The 23,581-nt window shown below is 32.1% G+C and overlaps 1 protein-coding gene and 25 non-coding genes across 26 annotated transcripts in view; all 26 read right to left on the reverse strand.

Annotated features, from left to right (window-relative positions):
* Positions 1-11,953, reverse strand: part of Rbsn-5 (Rabenosyn-5) — a 29,086-nt gene extending 17,133 nt beyond the window's left edge. Inside the window, exon 1 of the mRNA XM_067279246.1 lies at positions 11,807-11,953. The gene's annotated coding sequence lies outside the window, so the exon portion shown is untranslated. The remainder of the gene's footprint in view (positions 1-11,806) is intronic.
* A 5,912-nt stretch (positions 11,954-17,865) lies between these two features.
* Positions 17,866-17,938, reverse strand: TRNAM-CAU (transfer RNA methionine (anticodon CAU)). Its single transcript has one exon. It is a non-coding gene; the product is annotated as a tRNA-Met (tRNA).
* Positions 17,939-18,163: 225 nt separating this feature from the next.
* On the reverse strand, positions 18,164-18,236 carry TRNAM-CAU (transfer RNA methionine (anticodon CAU)). Its single transcript has one exon. It is a non-coding gene; the product is annotated as a tRNA-Met (tRNA).
* Positions 18,237-18,312: 76 nt separating this feature from the next.
* TRNAM-CAU (transfer RNA methionine (anticodon CAU)) lies at positions 18,313-18,385 on the reverse strand. Its single transcript has one exon. It is a non-coding gene; the product is annotated as a tRNA-Met (tRNA).
* A 76-nt stretch (positions 18,386-18,461) lies between these two features.
* Positions 18,462-18,534, reverse strand: TRNAM-CAU (transfer RNA methionine (anticodon CAU)). Its single transcript has one exon. It is a non-coding gene; the product is annotated as a tRNA-Met (tRNA).
* Positions 18,535-18,610: 76 nt separating this feature from the next.
* TRNAM-CAU (transfer RNA methionine (anticodon CAU)) lies at positions 18,611-18,683 on the reverse strand. Its single transcript has one exon. It is a non-coding gene; the product is annotated as a tRNA-Met (tRNA).
* A 76-nt stretch (positions 18,684-18,759) lies between these two features.
* On the reverse strand, positions 18,760-18,832 carry TRNAM-CAU (transfer RNA methionine (anticodon CAU)). Its single transcript has one exon. It is a non-coding gene; the product is annotated as a tRNA-Met (tRNA).
* Positions 18,833-18,908: 76 nt separating this feature from the next.
* TRNAM-CAU (transfer RNA methionine (anticodon CAU)) lies at positions 18,909-18,981 on the reverse strand. The gene has a single exon. It is a non-coding gene; the product is annotated as a tRNA-Met (tRNA).
* A 76-nt stretch (positions 18,982-19,057) lies between these two features.
* Positions 19,058-19,130, reverse strand: TRNAM-CAU (transfer RNA methionine (anticodon CAU)). The gene has a single exon. It is a non-coding gene; the product is annotated as a tRNA-Met (tRNA).
* Positions 19,131-19,206: 76 nt separating this feature from the next.
* Positions 19,207-19,279, reverse strand: TRNAM-CAU (transfer RNA methionine (anticodon CAU)). Its single transcript has one exon. It is a non-coding gene; the product is annotated as a tRNA-Met (tRNA).
* Positions 19,280-19,355: 76 nt separating this feature from the next.
* TRNAM-CAU (transfer RNA methionine (anticodon CAU)) lies at positions 19,356-19,428 on the reverse strand. The gene has a single exon. It is a non-coding gene; the product is annotated as a tRNA-Met (tRNA).
* Positions 19,429-19,504: 76 nt separating this feature from the next.
* Positions 19,505-19,577, reverse strand: TRNAM-CAU (transfer RNA methionine (anticodon CAU)). The gene has a single exon. It is a non-coding gene; the product is annotated as a tRNA-Met (tRNA).
* A 76-nt stretch (positions 19,578-19,653) lies between these two features.
* Positions 19,654-19,726, reverse strand: TRNAM-CAU (transfer RNA methionine (anticodon CAU)). Its single transcript has one exon. It is a non-coding gene; the product is annotated as a tRNA-Met (tRNA).
* A 76-nt stretch (positions 19,727-19,802) lies between these two features.
* Positions 19,803-19,875, reverse strand: TRNAM-CAU (transfer RNA methionine (anticodon CAU)). Its single transcript has one exon. It is a non-coding gene; the product is annotated as a tRNA-Met (tRNA).
* Positions 19,876-19,951: 76 nt separating this feature from the next.
* On the reverse strand, positions 19,952-20,024 carry TRNAM-CAU (transfer RNA methionine (anticodon CAU)). The gene has a single exon. It is a non-coding gene; the product is annotated as a tRNA-Met (tRNA).
* Positions 20,025-20,100: 76 nt separating this feature from the next.
* On the reverse strand, positions 20,101-20,173 carry TRNAM-CAU (transfer RNA methionine (anticodon CAU)). Its single transcript has one exon. It is a non-coding gene; the product is annotated as a tRNA-Met (tRNA).
* Positions 20,174-20,249: 76 nt separating this feature from the next.
* On the reverse strand, positions 20,250-20,322 carry TRNAM-CAU (transfer RNA methionine (anticodon CAU)). The gene has a single exon. It is a non-coding gene; the product is annotated as a tRNA-Met (tRNA).
* Positions 20,323-20,398: 76 nt separating this feature from the next.
* Positions 20,399-20,471, reverse strand: TRNAM-CAU (transfer RNA methionine (anticodon CAU)). Its single transcript has one exon. It is a non-coding gene; the product is annotated as a tRNA-Met (tRNA).
* Positions 20,472-20,547: 76 nt separating this feature from the next.
* Positions 20,548-20,620, reverse strand: TRNAM-CAU (transfer RNA methionine (anticodon CAU)). The gene has a single exon. It is a non-coding gene; the product is annotated as a tRNA-Met (tRNA).
* A 76-nt stretch (positions 20,621-20,696) lies between these two features.
* TRNAM-CAU (transfer RNA methionine (anticodon CAU)) lies at positions 20,697-20,769 on the reverse strand. Its single transcript has one exon. It is a non-coding gene; the product is annotated as a tRNA-Met (tRNA).
* Positions 20,770-20,845: 76 nt separating this feature from the next.
* Positions 20,846-20,918, reverse strand: TRNAM-CAU (transfer RNA methionine (anticodon CAU)). Its single transcript has one exon. It is a non-coding gene; the product is annotated as a tRNA-Met (tRNA).
* Positions 20,919-21,143: 225 nt separating this feature from the next.
* TRNAM-CAU (transfer RNA methionine (anticodon CAU)) lies at positions 21,144-21,216 on the reverse strand. The gene has a single exon. It is a non-coding gene; the product is annotated as a tRNA-Met (tRNA).
* A 76-nt stretch (positions 21,217-21,292) lies between these two features.
* On the reverse strand, positions 21,293-21,365 carry TRNAM-CAU (transfer RNA methionine (anticodon CAU)). Its single transcript has one exon. It is a non-coding gene; the product is annotated as a tRNA-Met (tRNA).
* A 76-nt stretch (positions 21,366-21,441) lies between these two features.
* Positions 21,442-21,514, reverse strand: TRNAM-CAU (transfer RNA methionine (anticodon CAU)). Its single transcript has one exon. It is a non-coding gene; the product is annotated as a tRNA-Met (tRNA).
* Positions 21,515-21,590: 76 nt separating this feature from the next.
* TRNAM-CAU (transfer RNA methionine (anticodon CAU)) lies at positions 21,591-21,663 on the reverse strand. Its single transcript has one exon. It is a non-coding gene; the product is annotated as a tRNA-Met (tRNA).
* A 219-nt stretch (positions 21,664-21,882) lies between these two features.
* Positions 21,883-21,955, reverse strand: TRNAM-CAU (transfer RNA methionine (anticodon CAU)). The gene has a single exon. It is a non-coding gene; the product is annotated as a tRNA-Met (tRNA).
* Positions 21,956-23,581: the final 1,626 nt, after the last annotated feature.

Consider the following 23,581-nt stretch of genomic DNA (forward strand, 5'->3'; position numbering starts at 1 on the left):
GCTTAACAATATGTAATCTTATTACTTTTACTGATCTGTTTAGTACAGTATAGTTAAATGGAATAATTAGTTATGGATGCTATACAATCAAATATAGTTACTTCACTTAATTAAAAAATAAACATAAGAAAAATAATATAACTTAGCATATTTATTTATTTGTAATTTAATTATATAAAAATGCATAATACAGTAAATAAAATGACATGCTTTTACCATAAAGATACATTTAAACAAAGACTGATTAATTATTCAATAAAAGAAATTAAGATTGTGTTTGTAGATCTGCTTTTCCTTAAAGAGTCATCAACATAGTTTTTTTTGGATTATTTTATTATTTTATACAAATAAAAGTCCAGAGAAAATTTTTACAATTAACATAAATAAGATAAGATGAAATTTTTACAAAAATTTAATGCACTGTTAAAAGAAACTATAGGTTAACCTACAAAAAATAAAACGCGATTTGACCTCTCTTTTTTAAATTAATAATAATTTTGCATGATCATACCAAAACTAATTTTTATATCATGATAAGTGCAACACATTATAACACACATCATCACATCACATTTAAAAATTATGTAAAATAAAAACTATATAAATCATGACCATGTTATGACTGCTATTTAAGGATTTTTAAAGAAAAATAGATTAATACATTCATAATACAGACTTCACATCAAGATGCACAAGTAAACATGAGTTATTTCATATAAATAAGGATAAATTTTGATAGAAGATTGTTTATATGATCTTATTTATTTTATATGTAAAACTAGGTTTCCATACATCTCTTTTCCACAGACATATCCTCTTCTACAGATGTAAAATTTTTAAAGATAGCAAAAAGCAAACTTGAAAATGTATACATTATTAAAAACACTAAAACTTATAATCCAGCAATTTTTGAAATAAGTGCTAATGTTTTCACCCGTGTTAAATGGGCATTATCAGGCTAACTAATCCCCAGCTGCTGAAACAATGGGGGATTGCCATACACGTGTGTAGAGGGAAGGGGATTGCTGGATTATAGGTTTTAATGTTTATAATTCAAGTATAATAACCAGTTTTGAGTGGCAGTAATATGTATATATTATTGTATTTCCTTATTTTTCATTATAAAATAAAACTTACAAAGATTGATATATTGTTACTTTATCAAAACTTCTCTTAAATTTTCTTTTTACAATTTGTTTATGATAATCCTATTTAATCTCTATACAAAAATTTCTGTTTAATTTCAGCATACTTCTAAATCTTGAGGAAATATTTTTAGATTTAAACATATTTATTATACACATTATTACCCTAAAAATTTTTATTACAAAACAGAAAAGTTACAATTACAGGATTTTTCAATATTAGAAACAGATGATCTAATCAAAGTTGGTAGCAGGTCTATTTTAAAAAATCTTCAAAAAGTGTACAAAATGAAGTAAGTGTACGTAAGTATGTTTGAAAAGAGTAAAGTTAGATTAGACCTGTAATATTCCAATAAATTCATAATTTTCATGATTACATCAGATTTTACTGTAAATCTCAATAATAATTTTAAATTAGCAATATTTTCAATCTTTTTCTAATTTCATGTCAAATTAATTAAAATTAGATGTATTAGTGATCATTCCAAACTATTTCTACAGTTTATACATGTCAAAAAACAAATACCTATCTATTTAAATTAAAGCTAATTTGATAAACAGTTACTCTCATAATAAAGATTTGTAAATTAGACAATACAGAAACAAAATTTATTTAAAAAAGAAATAGAATAAACCAAAGTATACTGTGATTGGGATATACAAAAAATTAAAGTAAAATATTAATATTTCAATTTCATATCTGTTGGGAGAATTTTTATGAAACAGTAAGCACTTGAAAGTGTACCACAGAGCTTGCAAAAAAAAAAATGCTTAAACAGAACTAAAACCTGTTATGGGTTCAAACAATGATACTCATATGCTGCAGTGACCAGAAACTTGTGTTTATATGGGAATCTCTCCTTCCAACCTTGGAGTTATGAATAATATGGCATAGGAAGTCAAACACTGATAGCTTTATGCGATATGCTTCTTGTCTAGTCTTATGTTCAATTATACGAGTGCTAAGGTGGCTTTTCTTTTTCACTAGACTTATTATACCATCAATAAAAAAGAGGACAAGCTTTAGAAAAACTTTTTATTTCTTTGAGTATGCATTTTGAACAATTATGTCCCTTTTCAACTCATGTTACAAATGGATTATGAGAAATCCAGGAGTTGTGACCTTAGATAAAAATAGATGGCAATTATTGATTAACAGTTAATTAGATATAATATTGATTAATTATATAAAATATTGATAAACAGATTAATAGTTAAATAGTGATGTAGGTCTGCTATCACACTTTTAACATGGGTCTATATCCATGCATGTGCTGCAAGATGTCACAACTTCTAGCGTAATTGAACTTTGTAGCACGTTCATAATGGTTTTTTGTTTTTTAATTTTAAATAATATGTGTTCTACTTAAAACATTGTATTCTATTTTTAAAGTTTTGTTCACCTGATATAATGAACATAAGTTCGTTGAAAGTAGTAGTGAAAATAACAGTTAATGCCACACTCAGTGTGTCTTTATTTCCTCTTATCTAATATTTCATATGTTAACTTTTGGCTCTTCTGACACATTAAAAAAATTATTATTTTTTTATATGTAAATTATAAAATACAATGTAAAATTATTTTATATAAAATTGCAAAAAACACTTTTGCATAATAATAGAATAAAATATTTTGGTAACATATATAACCTTCAAAACAGTACATTATTTTATTTGTATTAATATTTACATTATTTGCCATTTTATTTCTAGTATCATAAGTTTTGAAAGTTGAATTTATATAGCTACTTCAACATTCTTTACTACTAATTTGTATAATCACATTAATAGTAAATGAGAACAACACTGCATAAAATAATTATATTAACTGGTTTTAATGAATAAACAAATATTCAATTCAAGAATAATTTATTTAATGTTACAGTAATACTGGAAACAGTTTATAAATTTTTAAAAGTTTATATAAATTAGTAATGGCACATTGTGTATAAAAGAATAAAAATTAAAAAATTATAGCTGATAAAGTATGTTTTAATTGGTGTTCATATATATTTTATCTGATTTTTATTCTATGTTAAGTTTTTCTTTCTTATAAAATCTTTATTACTGTAACACAAAAATCAATAATTGGATTAAAAAAACTCAAATCTAATAGAATTTAATATAATACTAAAATTAAAAAATATTGTAGAAAAATATCTAAATTGAATATATATATATTCCAATGCTGAGGCAGCATGCTCATAACATTCTATAAATATACTTGATATTTATTCCTCAAATCATTATATTTCAAAAATACATTGTAAATAACCTTGTGGAGTATTTACTGCAAATAAACATAATCCAATCTACTTTTCTTTGTTAGTTTATGAAGTAATTTCATAATAATTTACATTACATTTGACATAATTTCTGTTTGGGAATATGCTATCTGAGGTAAATATTTCTGTAGCAAGTTTTCAAATCCTGTGTCAAGTTAATCATCAATAATTTTTGTTTCTCCATTTGGTCATTACATTCTTTCCCTCTCTACTAATTGAAAAATTAAGACAAAAATATGATGTCTTTGTTTTTTCTTATCATACTTTTCCAACATTTCTGAATTTTAATCCAAACTTGCTTTAAAGATACTAATAATCATTTCAAATTATACTGTTTATAATACTTTAAGGTTTAATTTATGGAGTTACAGACAAAATACTCATTTAAATTTCATTAAAATACTCATTTCAAATGATGGCTTTTCCTAGAAAGCTGCCACAGATACACCATATTCACCACAAAGAGCTAAACTGAAATGGCATATCCATGGGAATTAATGGTATTCTTGGAATTGACATATCTCTCACTGCAATTCCTCTTAATATTTTTGCCTCGCTAACATGCAGCATTATTCTTTTATGATCATCCTTCTCCCATTGCATAACTTTGCTGGGTCCAACTTTCACAAAAGCATTACTGTTGCTCCAACCTTTAGCTCTAAGGTTACAAGGTGGTAGTCCAGCTGGTTCCAAGGAGTTTAAATCTCCAATGGGTACATTACAGACTAATGTGTCTCAAAAACAGAATCAATGGACCTGTACATTGCACAAGTTCCTGGAAGTCATGCTTGGATATGCATATTCAGTTCAGTAATGCATTTGTTTTAGATGCCAATATTGCTCTCATATATCCATTTGTGGTTCATGTAGTAAGTGTTAGCAAATTAATATCCCAGATCTCCAGTGAATCAGCCATCATTGAGATGCAAAAGTTGTTTACCATATTCTCTGCAGATCTGTCTCCCAATAGATGGACCCTCATATTCGTTGAAATGCAGAACTTTTTAATGACTCCAGTGATGATGCCTTTAGGAATGCATTAAGCTTGTCAGTAGGTGTCAGCAGACAAAGCAACAACAATCATTTATATATATATATATATATATATATTATATATGGATTTTTGCCAACAGATGATGTTACATATTTACATGTAAAGGCAGCAAGTTGAATACAGAAGCTATATACTACCCCAATATTTCAGGGTAGTATATAGCTTAGTGTCAATTCTAGGGTCTAAGTAATATTCATATAAACTTTGGTACAGATTGGTTTAAGAATAAAAGTTTGTATAAAGGACAAACCAACAAGAATTTATTTATATATATAGATTATACAACTTAGTTCAATTTTTATAAAATTACTGGTATAAATTAAGAAACATAACCACAGTTAGACATCAATACCAGTAACTTTTATTTATTGCTGGTTTATGGATATTTACTAGTGATGTAACGAATATTCGGTTACTACCTGGTATTCGGCCTATTCAGCCTATTTTTCACTATTCGGCCGAATACCGAATATTTAAATCACTATTCGGCCGAATACCGAATATTTAGTCACTATTCGGCCAAATACCGAATACCTAAAAACAGGAGTAAGAATAACAAAAACACAGTAAATTAATCATTTTGGTAACTTTTATTGATGCTGAAAATTAAACTATAATTATTAAAGTTAATAAGAAATAGCATCTAACTCTAGTATTAAATTATTTCGTAATTAAATAGTATTATAGCCTTTATCTAGCCCGATATCTTATGGCATTGATGGCGTGTAGGTTAGAATGTATCGGGCATTAATATTATTGTTTAGTTAATTATGTTATATTCGTATTCACGTATATTTTTATATTTTCTACGATATTTTAAAATGATTTACGAAATGTTTTATTGAAACTTATCGTATTTAATGAAAGAATTATTTATCTATTTCTAGAAGATGAGTAACTAATATATAATTTATTTTATATATAAAGCAAAGAATGAGCATTTTTCATTATATGCAAAAGATAACATTTGAAATCATGTTAATTTTAAAAATATTGACAAAAACAATAGCACTAAAATATCACAAAACTTCACAAATAGAAAACCCCCAATAATATATTTGAACTGTTCCACAACTGGGCAGAAACTAGACCATATGTCCCCACTAAAGTATATCCTTAGGGCACTATTCAGTCTACAAATACATAGTAAAAACAAAATTTTAGAGTTAAAAAGATCGATTGCAAATAAAATAACTTATAAGTTATAACTTACATCTAAATACCAACAACTGCTGAATCATATCGGGCTATTTACAGTTCTTACATAAATTATAAACCAATTTGGCACTAGAGGTAGACGTTAGGCTCCATCTCATATTAACTTTAATAATTATAATTTAATTAATTAACTTTAATAATTATAATTTAATTAATTAACTTTAATAATTATAATTTAATTAATTAACTTTAATAATTATAATTTAATTAATTAATTTAAATAATTTAGACCTACTGGAAGAAAAAATCTTAGTGACAGCGGTCCAATAGAGAGCAGAGTGCACGATCCTTGCCATAATGCGGTTTGCGCGCCAATTTTCGTACGTGCATTAATCAAGCCGAATAGTTTGGCCGAATATTCGGCCATTCAGCCACACTCCTGGCCGAATATTCGGTATTCGGCCACGCTCCTAGCCGAATATTCGGTATTTGGCTGAGACCAAATACACTATTCGTTACATCACTAATATTTACGTCTAGCCGTGGTTATACATCTTAGTCAAACTTATTATACCTGGTTATTAGAATAAATTTAAATTAAACATTAGACATTAAACAAAATATTGCTAACACACGTTAATGTGTTAGCAATATTTACAAAATAACATTTTCAGTTTTTTTATGCAATCATAATCAGGTTAATATAAAGTTCCAATGTTATATTCTAAAGTACCTGTATATATGTGAAAGTGAAATGTATTTTACAAACTAATACTTAATGAATAAAAATGAATAATGAATAATGAATAAAATAATGAATAAAAAAAACTTGCTATACAAAATTTAAGTGAAGATAGAATTGAGCAATGTAAACAAAATTAAGCATAAATATAAAAATAAAAAAATTAAGATATTAAACAATTACTAAGTAATATATGAAACAAAGAATAAATTTTTTTTGTATCATGATTATTATGCTATATCATAAGCAACAGAAGTGATTACACTTTACACATACATTAGACAGTAAATGAATCCTTATGGGACGATAAAATTACAGTACAGTATTAGCAAAAATCTCAGAGAAATTTGCTATTATTTTTAGATATGTAGTAAAATGTATATTGTAATCATTTTTTAAAATAAAGACCTTATCTCACATAATTTGTCTTGCCGGATTCAAATCAAAAGATATGTTTTTCTGTATCGTATTTTTCCTTGACAATGTTCAGAGATCTATCAAAATGATTTACATACACAAAATCACAAATCAGTCACCAATAACCAAGAGAGAACAGATTTCTATTAATAAAACTCCTCTAAAAACACCGGACTATAAGCATATCTTCCATTCCAAACCTAATAACCGGTGCAAAACAATTATATTTCTGGCTAACGTTTTCGGTTCCTCCACTGAGACCTTCCTCAAGCCTATATTTCTTCTTACACGATCTTTTTCAAAACGATTTTCGAACAGAATTGTTCGATTTTTTCGATTTAATCGGGTGGCACGTACATAACGGAAAATTTTAAAGGTTCGATTGTTCGAAAATCGTTTTGAAAAAGATCATGTAAGAAGAAATATAGGCTTGAGGAAGGTCTCAGTGGAGGAACCGAAAATGTTAGCCAGAAATATAATTGTTTTGCACCGGTTATTAGGTTTGGAATGGAAGATATACAGATTTCTATTGTTGATTGACTGTCGACCTCATTATTATTCTTAAATTAAGCAGCTGACAATTCTGGAACTGCATTTAAAAGACAAAACTCTGAGATTTGGCAATACTCCTGTAGATTCTTGCTAACTTAGCATTAATCATCCTCTTGGATAGTTTAGAATAATGGTGTCCAAACTATAGCCAGAGCCAAATCCAATCTGTAATACACATTAATCCGGCTTGAAAAAATATTAGCTGCATCACTTATGAATAATGATAAATGATAGAAATAGGCTTACTTTTAGTATGTATAGAACATACAAAAATATTTGCAGCTCACCTATCTTCAACTTATGCACAATCCACAGCCCACTAATCAAAAAGTTTGAGCATTACTACTTTAGAAGAAAAGCAGACTTAGGATGAAGAATTACAAATTTAGAATACACTAAATTTTTGCATCGCATGCCATGAGAATGAATGGACAAGTGTAATTTATTTGATTCTTATCAATTCCTTGTAAGTATCCATGATGAAGTAATGTATATGCTAATCTTATTCCATTAAAGGAATATAACATATTTTCTGAAGTCATCAGATACAAATAGATTATCTAAAGAATGAATGTAGGTTTAATAATTTTTTTTATTTTATAAAATTGCCAGTAAAAAAAAAATTTTAATTTGAAGTTAAATATCTAGACCTTAAGAAATAATACTGAATTAAGGCTTAATTACTTCTCTTCTGGAGAATCTGTCTCTTTAAGAGGACAAATTCTTTCTAGGATTTTAGTCTCTGTTGATAACTGTTATTTTTACTCAACAAAATAAGGTAATTGATATTGTCTTTAGCTTTTCTTAGAAACTGAAAATAAACCAGAAATGGAAATATAGAATTACATACAAATTTAATACATTTCTAATTGTGTTATCCATCTAGATCACACAGATATATTTCTAATGAGAGTTCTTTATATAAAGTGAATCACAATTTATAAAAATACATCATCAAATATTTTTGGGCTACATCTTAAAGAAAATAAATAGAAAAATAACAATATTTTCATGTTGTCTGTATGACGCTAACAATCACAACCTAACTAATCACAGCTATAGCTTTCAAATTTGCAAGACTATACAGAAAGAAAATTGAAACAACAAAAATATATTTCCTATTAATATTTCATAGATACCATATTTACTCGCATATAGGACGAGGTGTGACTTTAAAGATCAAAATAAAAAAAATTAGATTTGTTAATACAGTTCTAATTTTATTTTGTTTAATCACAAGTAAAATATCAAATGCACATAAATGCACACATTGTCCTGCAAAAATTACTAGCATTTTAAACTTTAAGGAAAAATCTTGTAAAATCGACAACATAATTTTTGTTCATGTGAAGCTGGACAATTGGGAACTTTTTTTACCAATTCTTAACGGTCGAATTCACTCTTCATCAATTACACTTATGAGTTTCTCCAAATTCTGATTTTTGAATAATCATCTGTTTTCACATGGGAATGGATTAAAACTTATATCGGGCTCCCGTGTGATCTTGGAATTTCAAACTGGAATTTAATTCAAAAGCTTTGCTTTTCCTATTGCTATTCATCTTTAGGTCCATTTATACACAACAGTGACGTGCCAGCACAGTGACCATTTGGTGACAGTGACATCAAGCATGGCACAGTGATGAGTATTTACACACAACAGTGATGTGACTGTACTGTCAGTGAGTGATCATGGACTTTTCTGAGGATGAATTGGCTAGGACAGCTATGTGTTTGGATGAAGAAGAAAAAGAAATCAAAAAAGTGCCGCAAGTGGGTACATCAAGCATAGACAAAAAAGATCAACAGAATGGGAGTTTCATACTCTCTATAAAAAATTGAGATGACGAATCTATATTTTTTGAATATTTTTGAATGTCCCAACATGCATTTCATATTTTATTAAACAAAACAGAGAAAATATTCATTTTTTACCCAATGTCCAAATATTTTGAATGAGATAAATCAAATAGAACAGGGTGTTGATGCACGATTTCAATTAAATGTTCGTCATCCATTGGAAAACAAAATTTACCATCAGTGAAAATACCGTTCCCATCAAAAGTACTTTCATGCCATGCCACTGCCACTGCACAGCACTGTGACAGACAAGTCTGGACAAGGTGGTTTAAAACTAGGTCAACGATTTCCCACAGGTAAAAATTCACTGCACTGTGTTGGCACGTCACTGTTGTGTGTAAATGGACCTTTACTCCTGACAATACACAAGAACAATTGAAACGCACCCAGATAAAATACTTTTGTTTTTAAACACCAGAGGGTGAGCATCCAGTAAAAAATGCAAACACAGTTCACAAAAATTACTGCAAAAACGCAAAGAATCCTTCGCTTGTATAGGATGACCTAGGCTTTTGAAGCAATGAAAAATGAATAAAAACTCATCTTATATGTGAGTAAATACAGTATATATTTCAAAATCATCACAAACTATATGGTCAGTAAAAAAAATTATCTTATAAAATCAAGAACAGTGAAAATAATCACATAAGAGGGGAGGAAAAAACATCAGATATACAATAGAACTTAAAAACAGTTTTTCAAAGTTAAAAAGCCTTTCGAGACCAATTTAAAAAACTGCTTAAGCAGAAATAAAAATAAAACTAATATGAATTTGCTGATTTAAGTTTTGATTTAAATTGAATAAAAAAGTAAGCTGCATATTTTTAAACAATTTTTTTTTACAAAAATGCTTTCATTCAACTACTTTATAAATCATCAGTTTGATGCAGGTTTCTTATATTCTTTGATAACTGAAGTTTTAGTTGTCATAATATAATCAGGCTTCAAAGGACTTACAACATTAATTTTTTTTTTATTAACTTCACCTTTCTTATATCGATATTAATGGTATATATTTTGGATTATCTTAATCTCTTCCTATTTTCTAGACATTAAAAATTATAAAATAATTTCCACACTTTCAACTATATTCTGTTGACACTATTTCATTTGTTAATAAATTTAACAACTTGCAATTTTTTTTAGGAGACTAAAAACTCCTTATCTAAGACCAAGTTTTAGATTGCATCATGAAAATAATTTTCCTGAGCAAAGTGTGGGTTTTTTTTTAATATTAAGGATAGTATGCTGTATTACCTTATTTATGAATAAATATTTTTGGTAAATTAGGATATTCCTTTCTCAATGCATCATTGATATCTTGTGTGATTATATGAGTCTTTATCAACTATCCACTTCTAATAACAAACCATAAATTAAAATTTTCATGGTACCTTTCAAATATGTTAACTGTAAGTTTACTTACTATTTATAACTAATAAATTTCTGTGGTATTGAATGTTTCCACTTTCATTGTCACAATTTAATTTAGATATGTAGAGAAAAATTCATGTTTAATCTTATATCACAACTTGATCCAAAAGAATTGGTCCATTTCAGTGGGTAACTGAATTCATTGCAATTGATTATTCATTCATCTTGACAAAAAATGGCAAGACATTTAGTATTTCAAGCATAGTCATTTTTCAGAAATGTAGATGTCTGTGACTGACAATGTCAACAGTGGCACTGCTTAATTCTGTTTCTTCAAATCAATTCATGATAATTCTTGCAATCACAAGAATTATTTTATTAATTGATTTTAATTAGTGTAACATTTGGAATTAAAATACAATATCCAGGATTTTGCTACTAGTAATCTGCTACTTTCAAACAAATAAACCAATCAAATATACTGTATATGTTTCATTTTTGCTTCTTCAAGGAGTGCAATATCAATCTGTAGTTTCTACTATCGTTACTTTCCACAATTTAAAATTTTATAAATTAATTGTTGTCCTGTAAGCTTGTTTACATGTGAAGATATCATAATATGACTCATGTTTATAACATTTTGCCAAAATTATTCAAAATAAATAAATATAAACTAGTTTAATAATTATATTTTTATTAATAATAGAGTACAGCAGCTGATGTTAAATGTTTGAAAGATTTTTTTAAAAACACTTCAGTATTTATCTTTGCATCTCTATAGATTAATATGCATGAAAACTATAAAAATATTAATTTTGTTCATTCTGTTTAGAAGCATTTTAGATTTATTTTGAATGGATTATATAATTAAATTGAAATTTGTTTTCTTTGAAATATTACAGTAAATTAAAGCTATTATATTGTTTTCTGTAAGTTATTTATATACGTATGTATATACACACATGTACATATACTGTACATATTTAGTATATATGTACAGAATAAATGGTGTTTACATCCTGTTATATATACAGCTGTTATATGTCAAATTTATAAATCAACCATTTGACATTATTTAAGTAAAAGAAGAGAATTGTTCTGAAATAACTGCTATTAATTTAAACTGGAGAAATGTATTTCATATTTAATAAATGATGTACTAATACATATTTATATATACAGCATATATTTTAAGAATTTAATATATAAATTTCCTTACCAGATCATAAAGAAATAAAACACTGTTAGTATAATATACATGGTGGAGAAACATTTTTAGTTGTTATTATTATGAATAAGTATGACAATTATCGAAGATAATCAACTCAACACCCCACAACTTCCTCCTCCCATAGAATAATTGTACGCAAACTCAGCTCGAACGTTGATATAAATTGTAATTTTAATAATTTAAAATAAATATTTATACAAAAGTGAAGGTTTTAATAATACGTTTTTACATACATATGTAAATAAAAAATTATTTAAAAATAAATCGCAATAGTTCTTAAAATGAAATATAAAATAAAAATTTTTACAACCGTAGTTCAATCGCCGAGTAGTTAGGGTGATAGCTTACCGCTCTGAGGGATCCGGAATCAAATCAGGAGGGGTCGAAAAAATCTCCAGGAATTTTCGAGGGTGGTCCCACCGTATATATCGGCTCCCGTCCTTCACCACCGCAGTCGCCCCACTGTGGGTTCGGCCAAACCCATAATGGGCTTGCAAAAAGAGGCCCTCTTAAAGCAAAGAAAAAAAAAATTGGAAAGAATTCTGTAGAAATAAGTTCTAAATAAAGTATTTTGTAGAAATTATTGGAATTTTTAATTTAATTTGTTAACACGAAACGCTAGCACTAAAGTTCTTCGAAATCAAAAACATTCCTTTTATATTCAAAGAACATAATCCGTCAAATCTACCACAATGCCGGCCAATTGGGGATTACTTTAGATATCTGGCACAAATATATACGAGAAAAGATAGCCAGAAAAAACATACCACACAACCGATTCGAAGAATCAGATTTTCACTTTAAAAAATTGACACGAAGGCCATCCGAAGGAGTTGCGAGTCTATCGAAACAAATTTACGGCGCGTCACCGACCGTGGACCATAAGATCGTGTTCGTTAATTCTGTACTATAATAAATAAAATTTCTTTTAAAATGATATATAATATTTAATAGTTACGTCAATTTGTCGATAAAATGTTATGCCATAAAAACAATCCAGATTTTATGATTATATAGTGAGAGGTAAACCATTTAGAGATATGAGATCGATGCATGAAAACAGCAAAGCGTGTGTATGTAGATGGTAAAGTGTTTGAGTGGTTCACAATTGAGGAGGGAGTATGGCAGGAATGTGTTATGTTCCTGTGATTGTTTAATGTTTTCATGGATGTATGTAAGGAGATCCAGAGTGCTTGAGTGTAAAATGAGAATTGGAAATGAACAATTCCGCCGTTTGTTTTATGCAAATGTCACTGCTATTAGCAGAGAGCTAGGAAGAGCTTCAAATACTTGTGCCTAATCTTGAAGAGGCGTGTGAGGAATATAAGCTCCAAATGAATATGAGTAAAACTAAAGTAATTGTGGATGCAAATATGCTCAAACGGACTGCTTGATTAAGCTGGGTGGCGAACAACTAGAACAAGTAAATGACTGTGTATTTGGAAAGCACGATAGATAGGAATGTGAGGATAGACGGTGAAATCACCAGAAGAGAGAATGCACGAGTGCAGGTGGTGAATACATTGAGAAAATTTGCAAGGAATAAAATGATGTCCAAAGAGCACGAATGGTTATGTATGGTAGCAAAACTGGCATGGCAGTAAAGTCACAGGAGTCACATTGTGAGACGAGGTATTTGAAAGGAGTGTGTGGCATAACGAGGAAAGACTATGTGAGAAATGAACAAGTGCTAGAGGAATGTCGGGTGAAAAGGAAAAGGTGAATAAATTGGCTCTACGATGGTTTGGCCATATTGAGAGAATAAAAAGAAAAGCATTGAAGAAAGTATATATGGGAAAGGTGAATGGGAAGCGTGATAGGAGAAGACTAAAAGTCTAGGTTGGATCAAGTAGACGAGTACCTGAAAGAACGTAAGATGTTGAATTGGAAAGAGAATGCGAGGAAGTATACTAGAAAATGCATGAGATGAATGGATGATAAGCGAGATTGTAATCTCCTTTGGCTTACTGTTCATCCTTTTTGAATTATGAGCGTGAGGATATGTATTAGGGTTTCTCTAACGGAATCCCGTGGTTCCGGATGTTTTTTAACCCGGAAAAAATCGCTGGAAATTCTTCTCATCCCGGGAAATCCCGCAAATTTCTTAAAAATTCACTTTTTTCTTCTTTTGTGTTAAGGTTTAGGAAATTTAGCAAATAGAAAGTATAATTAACTTATAAACTATCAGAATACATTTATATTTATTAATTTTAAGCTTGTTTATTAGCTTTTTAAATTTTTGCTTGTTCAATATGTAGCCTATTTGTGACAGGCCTCTGAAAATTCTTTGCTTGTAATATCCTGAATAATTGCGCTGATGTTGTTTTAATTTTTAACCACCATTTATCTCCAATAACTACTTTACTCCAAGTTGTGCAAATTGGCAAGGATACAATCGAGTATGAAGTATGCAATTATGAAGTTTTTCTTCATAAACTTGATTATTAAAGCCAAACGAATTATCGGGCTGTAAGCTTGATGCCGTTTTTAAATAAAATGTCATAATAGATGTCACCACACAAAATTTTATTTATTATAATTAATAATATAAAAGTTATATTTTTAATAAAAATCTCATAACAGCCGGGAAAGTTATGCAACTCGTTGCCTAATTGCTGGATTTTTTCATAATTATTTTTATTTCAATATATCAAAAATGTTTGTTTTAACATTTTACTAAAATTTTATTAATTTTTATAAAAATAATAATAATAATATCTCAAAAGTATTCTATTATTTATTAAAAATTATTTTATTAAAATTATAAAATTATATCGTGTTATTATTTGTGATGATATTGCTAGTGTCGCCATCTTATGTTAAATAAAATAAAATAATTATATATAGTTATAAGTTTAACTTTTAGTTAAAATACTAGTATTTTTATTTTGGTAAAAATTATTAAAGTATTTAAGTAATAAATTATAAATATTGTTTAAAAATTTTTTAAATTCTAAAAGTAATTCTGAATATCGGAATTTTCTTTATTAAAAAATATTTTAATACAAGTCAACTTGATTAAATGGAAAAGATATGTTCTTATAAAATTTTACAATTATTCTAGACAATGATTTAATTTTATAAATTGTATCCTTTTACTTCAGTAATTTTTTAATTATGTTTGTATTAGAAAATTTTAAAAATATTAACTTCTTATTTTTATTTCTCAAATTTAATTATTAAAACTAGTATCATAATAGTCTTTCCGAATGTCATAGTGTTGGCATATTATATTATTATCATGCTTCATGTCATAATACTAAAATTTTTAATGTTTATTTTATTTATTAGTTTAATTTATTCGCCATTTAGCAACATAATTCTTCTATAATATTATATTTGAGATAGAGGAACTTTCGACCTTTCGGCCTCATACGGCCTTTTGCAGTTTCTAGTGTCTCTGATAAAATATAAAATTATATAAGTTTATTTTTTCTGTCAGGAATTTTGAGTTATGAAAATATGTATTCACTGATTTAAAAAAAAAAAAAAAAACAGTTACACACCAAGATGAAGGCGTTTTAATCGAATGAAACTTTATTAGTGTGAATGTAATGACAGTGGTAATAAATAATTACAATATCATAGCACAGGCACAATTTCTTGTACAACAACGGTGCAACTTAAATCAACTTTTAGTACATTATACGATCTTCCCTTACCTAAGTATATGCGGCGTTGTATTCGGTTTCGGTTTCGGTGGTCGTGAAAGTCCCGTTATTTCATTTCAAAGTTTTCTCCCGAATGAAGTTATATAGATGACCCGCATAACTCTGTTATTAACAGGAAAAATATGATTTACAGGGGCAAGATACCAATAAAATTGAGTACATTGTGACGATGTCACAATAAAAAATTGCTCGTTAATTATTCCAATTGGGTTTTACAGTTACTAAGGCCTGGCATGGACTAAACCTAAGCAGGGTTGAATCTACGCATCAGGGAGCCCTAAAGTTTTCAATTTTTTAAAAGTACCTTTAAAAATTCTCACATATACATCTTAAGTTTTCTGCACGGTTTATAGAGCAGGAGCATCAGAGCACTGAAATGCCTTTCTTCAACTCTATTATTAGATCTGGCCGTGAGAGTTGAATAACTTTGTCTTTCTTTCAGGTCGTCGACCAGTTTTATTCTTCTTCTTTCTCTTTTCTTTACTGCGTCCACTTTACCTTTCAGCACTGTCCTCAGCAGGCAGTCTCTTCTCAAGACATGCCGCAGCCATTTTTCTTTTCTTTTACTGATTTCCTTTAATATTTTTCTTTCTTCTCTAATTTATTTCAAAACTACTTCGTTTCTGATTTCGTCTTCTCGGTTAATTTTATATTAAAATAAAAATTAGACAACCTACAACAGAAATTATATATATATTTTTTATTTAAGCAACATAAAAATACTACTGCTGCATACGTACTATTGCTAGAAATTGGAAACGAAGTTTTCAAATTTTATCTGTATGGGGCTCTTTCGACTCAGACGCCTAAAGCTAAAAATTCATAAGTTTTAATATAGATCCGTCTCCAAGCCTAAGTAATATTTTAGTAGATGCATTATTAAAACATATTAGAATGTTTGTAGACTTTTATAAATGATTTAGAAATACATGATTACAATCAGTATATTACAAGAATATATATCGAAATTCATCTTCAATATTTAGAGATTTTATGTCAGATAATTGTGAAACTACATTTTGAATATACTGTACAGTACAAGATATTGTATTAGGCCTAGAAACACACTTTATCTAATTGAGAAAAATATTATAACAGTGACTAAAAACAATAACATGCGATAATTCTGGTATAAGTTATATTAATTTTTTAAATTAATTTCAGTAAATTATATTTGAAATTATTTTTTTAAAACATGGATTGGATTAAATTGGATTTATCCCAAGCAACACAGATCGTGTTTTCCACGTGGATTACTTGAATATTTTTGGTGAACTCGTGGACAGTAAAAATTTCGCGGGGAAAACCCATGTTTTTTTCTTACTACGTGACCAGTTTTTGCTGGTAGATGTGAGCTCATGGAAAATACCATTACATACAGTGAATTTATCTACAGTACGTACATATATGCTGCTACAGTACGTGCATATAGCTGTACTACATATATGTGTGTCAGGGATGTGTTCTTTTATTTCTCCGCCTAAAAGCGCGCAGGCAGCATTCGTTTAAAAATTCCTGCGAAATTTTTAAACGAATGCTGCTCGCGGAACGCGTTCCTATATTCCGGCCGGAGTGCACGCCGTAAATAGCAAAAACGGCCGTTCGTAGTAGCAGTTTAAGGCGGAAACAACATGGTGTCCTCCATGGCTCACACAGATTCGTTTCGGGGTCGATTATGTGATTTTATAAATGAAAATTTAGAGTTTAGAAAAGTGCAAGTTAGTGCAAGCAGTAATGTAAGTGTCTTCTCGAATTTGTTTCGAATGGTAGCCAGCAATCTAACGTTATCCGTGGCTACTTTAAATGCTCTGTCGGCAAGATAATAATCCATTTAATCATTAAATTTTACGATTCGGATCCTTATTTTATCTCTAAAAACTCATATTTTAAAATCTAAATTTCTCCATAACGATACTATCGATAGTACGGCAGCCGTCCTTTTATTTTCTTTCACCCTCGTTCCTAAATGCCTACATAGTAACCGAGACGTAGAGCGGTCGCTATTAACGTCTTACCAAAATTCTAAACAGCATGTAAACTCTCAACAATTGTATATCAGTTTCGAGTTTTGCAAATTTCATTCCTCAATCACCTCCGATATTCTTCATTCAGACTTTCGATGCCATAATAATAATATTGTCGAAAAAAATCGCTGACGACTGCATAACTAGCACTACACCGAAAATTTGCGAAGTCGATAAATACTGTACACAAATATAAAAAAACAATAAATGAGTGAGGATCGAACTCACAACCTTCAGATTATGAGACTGACGCGCTACCTACTGCGCTACTGAGGTCGACGATGCGTCAGAGACCTTTCTACGCATTTGTCATGACCAAGCCTATTAATACACAAATAATCAAAAATAAATGTGCCCCAGGTGAGGATCGAACTCACGACCTTCAGATTATGAGACTGACGCGCTACCTACTGCGCTACTGAGGCCGACGATGCTTCGGAGACCTTTCTACGCATTTGTCATAACCAAGCCTATTAATACACAAATAATCAAAAATAAATGTGCCCCAGGTGAGGATCGAACTCACGACCTTCAGATTATGAGACTGACGCGCAACCTACTGCGCTACTGAGGCCGACGATGCTTCGGAGACCTTTCTACGCATTTGTCATGACCAAGCCTATTAATACACAAATAATCAAAAATAAATGTGCCCCAGGTGAGGATCGAACTCACGACCTTCAGATTATGAGACTGACGCGCTACCTACTGCGCTACTGAGGCCGACGATGCTTCGGAGACCTTTCTACGCATTTGTCATAACCAAGCCTATTAATACACAAATAATCAAAAATAAATGTGCCCCAGGTGAGGATCGAACTCACGACCTTCAGATTATGAGACTGACGCGCTACCTACTGCGCTACTGAGGCCGACGATGCTTCGGAGACCTTTCTACGCATTTGTCATAACCAAGCCTATTAATACACAAATAATCAAAAATAAATGTGCCCCAGGTGAGGATCGAACTCACGACCTTCAGATTATGAGACTGACGCGCTACCTACTGCGCTACTGAGGCCGACGATGCTTCGGAGACCTTTCTACGCATTTGTCATGACCAAGCCTATTAATACACAAATAATCAAAAATAAATGTGCCCCAGGTGAGGATCGAACTCACGACCTTCAGATTATGAGACTGACGCGCTACCTACTGCGCTACTGAGGCCGACGATGCTTCGGAGACCTTTCTACGCATTTGTCATGACCAAGCCTATTAATACACAAATAATCAAAAATAAATGTGCCCCAGGTGAGGATCGAACTCACGACCTTCAGATTATGAGACTGACGCGCTACCTACTGCGCTACTGAGGCCGACGATGCTTCGGAGACCTTTCTACGCATTTGTCATGACCAAGCCTATTAATACACAAATAATCAAAAATAAATGTGCCCCAGGTGAGGATCGAACTCACGACCTTCAGATTATGAGACTGACGCGCTACCTACTGCGCTACTGAGGCCGACGATGCTTCGGAGACCTTTCTACGCATTTGTCATGACCAAGCCTATTAATACACAAATAATCAAAAATAAATGTGCCCCAGGTGAGGATCGAACTCACGACCTTCAGATTATGAGACTGACGCGCTACCTACTGCGCTACTGAGGCCGACGATGCTTCGGAGACCTTTCTACGCATTTGTCATGACCAAGCCTATTAATACACAAATAATCAAAAATAAATGTGCCCCAGGTGAGGATCGAACTCACGACCTTCAGATTATGAGACTGACGCGCTACCTACTGCGCTACTGAGGCCGACGATGCTTCGGAGACCTTTCTACGCATTTGTCATGACCAAGCCTATTAATACACAAATAATCAAAAATAAATGTGCCCCAGGTGAGGATCGAACTCACGACCTTCAGATTATGAGACTGACGCGCTACCTACTGCGCTACTGAGGCCGACGATGCTTCGGAGACCTTTCTACGCATTTGTCATGACCAAGCCTATTAATACACAAATAATCAAAAATAAATGTGCCCCAGGTGAGGATCGAACTCACGACCTTCAGATTATGAGACTGACGCGCTACCTACTGCGCTACTGAGGCCGACGATGCTTCGGAGACCTTTCTACGCATTTGTCATAACCAAGCCTATTAATACACAAATAATCAAAAATAAATGTGCCCCAGGTGAGGATCGAACTCACGACCTTCAGATTATGAGACTGACGCGCTACCTACTGCGCTACTGAGGCCGACGATGCTTCGGAGACCTTTCTACGCATTTGTCATAACCAAGCCTATTAATACACAAATAATCAAAAATAAATGTGCCCCAGGTGAGGATCGAACTCACGACCTTCAGATTATGAGACTGACGCGCTACCTACTGCGCTACTGAGGCCGACGATGCTTCGGAGACCTTTCTACGCATTTGTCATGACCAAGCCTATTAATACACAAATAATCAAAAATAAATGTGCCCCAGGTGAGGATCGAACTCACGACCTTCAGATTATGAGACTGACGCGCTACCTACTGCGCTACTGAGGCCGACGATGCTTCGGAGACCTTTCTACGCATTTGTCATGACCAAGCCTATTAATACACAAATAATCAAAAATAAATGTGCCCCAGGTGAGGATCGAACTCACGACCTTCAGATTATGAGACTGACGCGCTACCTACTGCGCTACTGAGGCCGACGATGCTTCGGAGACCTTTCTACGCATTTGTCATGACCAAGCCTATTAATACACAAATAATCAAAAATAAATGTGCCCCAGGTGAGGATCGAACTCACGACCTTCAGATTATGAGACTGACGCGCTACCTACTGCGCTACTGAGGCCGACGATGCTTCGGAGACCTTTCTACGCATTTGTCATAACCAAGCCTATTAATACACAAATAATCAAAAATAAATGTGCCCCAGGTGAGGATCGAACTCACGACCTTCAGATTATGAGACTGACGCGCTACCTACTGCGCTACTGAGGCCGACGATGCTTCGGAGACCTTTCTACGCATTTGTCATGACCAAGCCTATTAATACACAAATAATCAAAAATAAATGTGCCCCAGGTGAGGATCGAACTCACGACCTTCAGATTATGAGACTGACGCGCTACCTACTGCGCTACTGAGGCCGACGATGCTTCGGAGACCTTTCTACGCATTTGTCATAACCAAGCCTATTAATACACAAATAATCAAAAATAAATGTGCCCCAGGTGAGGATCGAACTCACGACCTTCAGATTATGAGACTGACGCGCTACCTACTGCGCTACTGAGGCCGACGATGCTTCGGAGACCTTTCTACGCATTTGTCATGACCAAGCCTATTAATACACAAATAATCAAAAATAAATGTGCCCCAGGTGAGGATCGAACTCACGACCTTCAGATTATGAGACTGACGCGCTACCTACTGCGCTACTGAGGCCGACGATGCTTCGGAGACCTTTCTACGCATTTGTCATAACCAAGCCTATTAATACACAAATAATCAAAAATAAATGTGCCCCAGGTGAGGATCGAACTCACGACCTTCAGATTATGAGACTGACGCGCTACCTACTGCGCTACTGAGGTCGACGATGCTTCGGAGACCTTTCTACGCATTTGTCATGACCAAGCCTATTAATACACAAATAATCAAAAATAAATGTGCCCCAGGTGAGGATCGAACTCACGACCTTCAGATTATGAGACTGACGCGCTACCTACTGCGCTACTGAGGCCGACGATGCTTCGGAGACCTTTCTACGCATTTGTCATAACCAAGCCTATTAATACACAAATAATCAAAAATAAATGTGCCCCAGGTGAGGATCGAACTCACGACCTTCAGATTATGAGACTGACGCGCTACCTACTGCGCTACTGAGGCCGACGATGCTTCGGAGACCTTTCTACGCATTTGTCATAACCAAGCCTATTAATACACAAATAATCAAAAATAAATGTGCCCCAGGTGAGGATCGAACTCACGACCTTCAGATTATGAGACTGACGCGCTACCTACTGCGCTACTGAGGCCGACGATGCTTCGGAGACCTTTCTACGCATTTGTCATGACCAAGCCTATTAATACACAAATAATCAAAAATAAATGTGCCCCAGGTGAGGATCGAACTCACGACCTTCAGATTATGAGACTGACGCGCTACCTACTGCGCTACTGAGGCCGACGATACTTCGGAGACCTTTCTACGCATTTGTCATAACCAAGCCTATTAATACACAAATAATCAAAAATAAATGTGCCCCAGGTGAGGATCGAACTCACGACCTTCAGATTATGAGACTCGCCCTACTGCGCTACTGAGGCCGACGATGCTTCGGAGACCTTTCTACGCATTTGTCATGACCAAGCCTATTAATACACAAATAATCAAAAATAAATGTGCCCCAGGTGAGGATCGAACTCACGACCTTCAGATTATGAGACTGACGCGCTACCTACTGCGCTACTGAGGCCGACGATGCTTCGGAGACCTTTCTACGCATTTGTCATGACCAAGCCTATTAATACACAAATAATCATAAATATGCCCCAAGTGAGTTCTATTTTCACCTGAAGCGCATTTCTGCTGTTTCACTTTTTGTTTTTTGTTTGATAGTTTGCAGTTTTAATGAACTAAGTTAGATTGACTTTACACTTTACCAAAATAGATAGATTAATTTAGATACATAGATAGAGTTAGATTTATTTTACTTTTACCAAAATAGATATCTGCGTGACATTTTGAAAAAAGACAGAACATCTGCTCTTCCATATTGTGTCTATTACGGTTATGATGCTGGTAATTATTTGAATTGGCAGACTGTTTATATGAAGCCTACGTAACTCACCTATAATGTGTGGGATAGGAAAAAGGCTTTTTTTTTTTTTTTTTTTTTTAATCTAATGCAAACAAATTTCGCTTGTATGCAATCAAAAATTCTCAGCGCGAACGTCTCAGGTGTTCTGTAGATTTCTGTTCAATTTCCATTCGCCAGTTTTAAGGCAATTATGATAGATTCTCCAGAAAGTAGGACTACTTTTGGCTTTATTTTTAATACTTAACTTAAAAGGGGCCAGTTTTTGTCTAATCGCAATATTTTCCTGGCTGGCAGAGGGAAAGTAAAAACGTAATTTGTATTTCTGTATTCCGATTTGATTAAATATTTTTTGTAATACTAGGCCTAAATTTTATTGAATGTTTATTAAGTATAAAGACGACTTGATGAAATGTTTTAAAATGCACCTGTTTCATCATCAGTTAATCTCCTTTCATCACTCAGTCGTATAAATAAGCTTGTTTTTACTTTCCCGGCAGTTATATATAACAGAGGAAAAGTTATGGCAATCGGTGAAGAAATAATCCTGCCAATATTTCTACATTTTTGGCTCGGGACCTTGAAACGTCGAGAAATATAAAACAACTGGGATTCTTTCTGTATGTATGGATGTTAGTGTGTGTGAGGGGCACGATTTTGTTCACCCACTTTGAAGCTTAACTCCTGTGCCTTTTATCGTAAATTTGTGAAATTTGTGTATTAAGACATTCTGGCAACATTACTTGGCGTGCAAAAGATCACAATCATTACAAATTCCTCTTCGAATTATCAAAAATACAGATAACATCACTTAGAGTAAGTAAATAATTTGACATGTATAAATTTAATTTTTATAATTTTATTTATTAGTGAAAAGCATTATTTAAACTATAAAAAGTTAAAATAATCCTTTCTGAAATATTTTAAACCGATTAATGTTTTTACGTAACACGTGACGTAAAAACATGAAATCGTAATACGTCACGCGCTGTTAAAAATATATTCCGACAATACCTAACGAATTGTTAAAATGTATTGTTGTCTTTTTCTATTGTAAGTGCCCATTGTTAAGCGTATATTTGTTCGACAGTTTCACGTTTTTCCTTCCTTTCTTTCAGATTTATCAAAAAAATTGTGATTAAATAAGTATACTTCAGGAATGTACGAGAGGCGGAGATGGATCTCTGTGTCCCGTTTCTTTAATGCCCTCTCGAGTAGAAAAGCCGAAGGGAGATGGAGACAGCTCTTTGGGTCCGTATCTCTAAGGCCCGCTTAAATAAAGAC

Source organism: Centruroides vittatus, unplaced genomic scaffold (assembly GCF_030686945.1).
Source record: "Centruroides vittatus isolate TY-2023 unplaced genomic scaffold, ASM3068694v2 contig_862, whole genome shotgun sequence".
NCBI lineage: Eukaryota > Metazoa > Arthropoda > Arachnida > Scorpiones > Buthidae > Centruroides > Centruroides vittatus.